At 39.0% G+C, this 4,993-nt stretch overlaps 1 long non-coding RNA gene across 1 annotated transcript; it reads right to left on the bottom strand.

Annotated features, from left to right (window-relative positions):
• Positions 1–374: 374 nt before the first annotated feature.
• Positions 375–2,112, bottom strand: LOC121857492. Its single transcript, XR_006087206.1, has 3 exons — positions 1,744–2,112; positions 1,332–1,396; positions 375–555 (listed from the first exon to the last, which is right to left on the bottom strand). It is a non-coding gene; the product is annotated as an uncharacterized LOC121857492 (long non-coding RNA).
• Between the last annotated feature and the right edge of the window lie 2,881 nt (positions 2,113–4,993).

Genomic DNA, 4,993 nt, shown 5'->3' on the forward strand with positions numbered 1-4,993 from the left:
GCTTGTTCAGGACAATGGGCAGAATGAGAGTTGGTTGGTGAGGAAGCTCAGAGAAGGACATGCTCGCTGGCGGGAGCGAGGACCGCCAGGCAGCGGCAGAGGAGGAGGTGTTGCTTGTTCAAGAAGATTGGTCAGACTGAATCTCAATGGAGAGACAGAGCTTATATACCCAGCAGCAGCCGCTATGAGTCATGGTGGGAAAACCCGAGAAGTAGCCGGTGACTAGTTCCGTTGCTAAGATACGGTAACATCTGGGGACAGCTCTCGCTTGGTTGCTAGGGGAGGCGGCACATTGGAATGCGATACGCAGTTGTAGGGGAGACGTCCACTACAACATCAACAGTGTATAACAAAGGTTTACTTAAATATATATGTAAATTATATTCCACATTTATTTTCACCATTAAACTGATACAGCATATTATTATAAACAGCTTTAACATCGAACACATGATAAAACTTCTCGCAAAAATTTACCGAAATAGTAAGAATTCCTCTTGTTGGCTTTACAGGCTCAACACCTCCACTCATGTGGTTCACACCTAACTGCCAAACCTGCAATAAAGACAGCATTAGGTTAGTCATAAAAATGTGTATAATCTAACCTTTTAAACCTATAACAAAACTTCTTACATTATATATACTTTGCCAAAACTACTAACCCGGGCCAAATGCCAGTCTTTCTATAACAATTAAATCTCAGACTTCTTTTGCAACAGGTCATCAGCCTTCATAGGGTAAGGACGTGTGTAGTCGGCGCTGCCCGCTAACGTGGCCGTGGTCTCTTGATCGTGGAGACAGCTGCCAGCCCGGTCTGTCGGGCCGTCCCCTCCCCAATCTCCTCCTTCCCATCTGGATTTATCAACAACCTCACACCAACAGTACAGTGCAAAGATTGACGATTAACCCACAAGTGATATACAAAAGTGACAATTTCAACTCGAAGGAAAAGCACAAAAACACAGCAATACTGAGTGTGGCTGGACCTGACCTAACCTGACCTGACCTCACGGCTTCACCTGACCTAACCTGAAGGATGGAGCACACCTGCATTGCCCCAAGCTACTGTCCTGGCCACACACCTGCCCAACCGCATCCAGCCCATACGAGCACGAACTGATTGCTACAAGAACAGCCCAGTCCCAACCATTGTAAAAATTATCAACACCTAATTATTATATATCATATTTGTATCACTTATGTTACTTGTACATCGTTTGTAAATCAAGAGAACCATTCCCCGATTATGTAATTGTATATTTTCAGCCTTCCGGCTGCCATGCTCTTTCAATAAACCGTTAATTATTATTATTATTATTAATTAAGCTCACCTCCAGTATATAAAACCTTCAGCCAATGTCAAACACCCAGCCATGGTCTTCCACCTCCCACACTTCTGAAATTAAAACATCAAAACTTTTATAGACAAATTGTCAACACAAGTCAATACACTAATTACCTTTATATTGAAATACTTCTCTAATTATCACGACAATACCTTGTTGTAATTTAATTCTTTATAAACTATTATAAACAATATTTTACCAAAACCTTTACCAAGTTTTAGCAAAACTTAAGCCAAATTGTTCGTGATTTTCCTTTAATATTATTCTACAGAAGTTATGTATAGACCAGAGGCTGATATTATACAATTAATTTTAAATCTTGTCTTTACTGTATAGACAATAATTGATTAAATCTTAAAACAAATAGCCTTAAAATATTATGGTTGACAAAACTTACCTCAATGTATGGAACAGGAACGAGGTGATGATGGTCTTCCACCAACAACCAATCACATCTCTCATCTGTAAAGAGAAGTGAAGAAATTAAATATATCTACAATACTAACTAGAATAAAGACTTCGACCGATAAAACTACTTCAACATTGTTCAATTAACAATTACCTTCAGTAATTTACCAATATAAGGAGCAGTTATTGGTCAACTTATCGTTAAATACGTCCATATAAACACCTAACGTGAATATAACCACAATTAACACATACCTTAAAAGAAACGTGGAGCATTGTGTAGAGCTCAGAGAGACGTCTTCACTCTTGAGTCTCCTGGAAGTAACTGACTTACCAACACCATCATAGACCCTCCCCCCACCCCCCATCCCTCCCCCTCACACCACCTCGTCCGAATGATTAACTTTAATACAAACTTCATTGTATATATAAATTTTAATAAATATTTATGGTCAATTTAGTCATCTAGTAATATAAAAATAATATGAAATAATCATAAATTTGTAAATGAAGAAGAAATTTACGTAATAAATTAAATATAAAGACGAATATTCAAGTTTAAATGAGTCAAGGGATTCGGACACAGTGAGGTTTAAACAGGGGAGCCAACTGTACCGCTCTGTCTCCTCAACATGGCTGCCAACATTACCTATAAACATTACCCAATTAAATCCTAAAATAATCCTCCAATTTGAACAATTTTAATACCAATTCATTATCTTTTATTTAATATTTATAGAATAATTTTAAAATCAGTAAATATTTAACTTAGGAAACTTTACGGGAGATAAATATAGAGGAATATTTTAACAAATAATTATATATGTATGAAAATGATGATAATAGATTTTTTCAATAGGTTTTAACCCAGTTGTATTTTCGCTACCTAAAGTCTCTTAAATCTACATAAATAAAACTAATTATGTAATGATTGTATAATAATCCGTTTGTGTTTGACTGGGTTGTATGAATGACCCATTATGAAGGTCAGAGGGTAAATAAGACCTCTGTATTGACCTTAAATACTTCTGTACTTTGGTATACATAGGGGCACAATAAACTAGCCTGTGCAAATATACGTCTGTTTATATATCTCGGTATGTTTTAAATATATATGTATCTATCTACATAACTTATCTATTTGTCTCTCTACATAACTCTCTACAGTATACAGGTCAGGTCAGGTTAGGAAAGGTTAAGTAAGGTCAACCAATAATTCGACCCCATAGTACCACAGATAACGTGGATAACGGAAAGAAATGGGGTATGTTGTTGATAGTCTGGGGTTAAGTCGAGGTGTGTATTGTTAATGTTGTCGCCACGTTCTAATCTTAACTACGAGCTTTTTACGTCGAGGATCATCCTGGTATATAACACGTTGATCGTTAACGGGATATTTGAGTCGGTTCTTTTTTTTATTAATTATTTATATCAGGATAAATAGAACTAAAAATACTAAGGAATTGATGATAAATATTTTATATACAGAATCAAATCAAATAACGAAGATGAATCAAATGTAAACACCACATAATCGTCAAACGAACCAATACCTCGTTCAATTAGCCATAAACTAACCCACACTTAAAAACGGTAAATAAAAAAGCGATATGGGTCAATATTGTTTATTTTTGTAGGCTGTCAAATTAAATAATTACACTCAATGAAGTAAATTCTTATATACACCGCAGATTCATATATATATATATATATCAAGTTTGTGTCGGCAAGTTTGTTTGTATAATCGTACATTGAAGACTCGCCAGACCGCCGGATAAATATCGACCAGATGCGTCTATATCTTATCCTCAAGATCAAAAAAATACCTTAGCTTGGGGTTGGATATTGCCATAGTGCCGTAGTCTTGAGTAGTTTTGGTACATCATGATTGAGAGATGAGGGAATGGCTAATCAGTCGCCTGGGAGAATCAGATGAAAGCTTGATCCACTCATGACTAAGGAAGGACAAGCTTGGATTCTGATTGACAAGCTTTGACTTAAGATGACAAGCTTTGATTCAGATGACAAGCTTCAACTCATATGACAAGCTTTGATTCAGATGACAAGCTTCAACTCATATGACAAGCTTTGATTCAGATGACAAGCTTCAACTCATATGACAAGCTTTGATTCAGATGACAAGCTTCAACTCATATGACAAGCTTTGATTCAGGTGACAAGCTTCGACTCATATTACAAGCTTGGCCTCAGATTGACAACATGGTATCAACAAGAACCAATTCATCAATTATTTCTCGACATTCTTTCGTGTTTATGAAGTAAAATAAATCAATCATTATTATAAGTAATTGTTCTTGTAAAATTATGTGTCAATAAATAATGGAATAAATGTAAAGAATGTGAGCTGTTACCACTCATGAGTTTGGTTCAAGAGAGAGAGAGAGAGAGAGACAGAGAGACAGAGAGAGAGAGAGAGAGAGGCAGGGAGTTGAGACAGAGAGACAGAGAGACAGAGAGAGAGAGAGAGAGAGGCAATATAACTGGGATCCTCTTATCATCAGTTGAGATTATTACGTCGGCCTGAGACACAACGCCACACACACAAACAAGATCCCCATAATCATCGCAAGGAAAAATGTAAACATCTCGTGCACGACGCGATGCATACGCCCACGTCGTCTGCACCAACTTCCGAATATCTCGCAGTAACGGGAACACCTTGTGAGCGGAGTGGTGTTGTCGTCTCGGTACTCAACGCCACGAGGGACGTGCGGTGCGTGGCGTGATGCTGTCGTCTTAATATACAGTAGAGAAACGGCCTGGGGTCGGAGTCGGTAGCCCGACCGACGTTTAAGCATCACATCGAGGTGAAGTAACTCTCACAATGTGACTCGGTTACGTCATCCATACAGCGACAGCTAAGAAAGAAATACTATTAATTAAAAACATCTGACACCTGTAGTCGCGGCCCCTCCTACGCCGCGCCCGGGTGAAGGAAAGCTCGGTGTTCTTCCCCGTGAGCTTGAGTGCACTACGTCGGATGGCCGCGGTCACGTGCGGTACAAACTGCCCCGTAAATTATATACAAATAGCCTATAATCAGCAGAACGTGACCTTGCCGTCCGTAAGAGGGTGTCACAACGGTTATATATTCCACATTAATTTTGATCCATCGTCAATGGGCGTTGAGCGTCGTGAGCAAACGTCGATTCCACCGGTGCCGCGTCGCCTCGGAGGAACGTACGCACAGGTGCCGTCTGCCGGGGAGGGGGGGGGGG

The sequence above is a fragment of the Homarus americanus genome, unplaced genomic scaffold (genome assembly GCF_018991925.1).
Source record: "Homarus americanus isolate GMGI-L3 unplaced genomic scaffold, GMGI_Hamer_2.0 scaffold19065, whole genome shotgun sequence".
NCBI lineage: Eukaryota > Metazoa > Arthropoda > Malacostraca > Decapoda > Nephropidae > Homarus > Homarus americanus.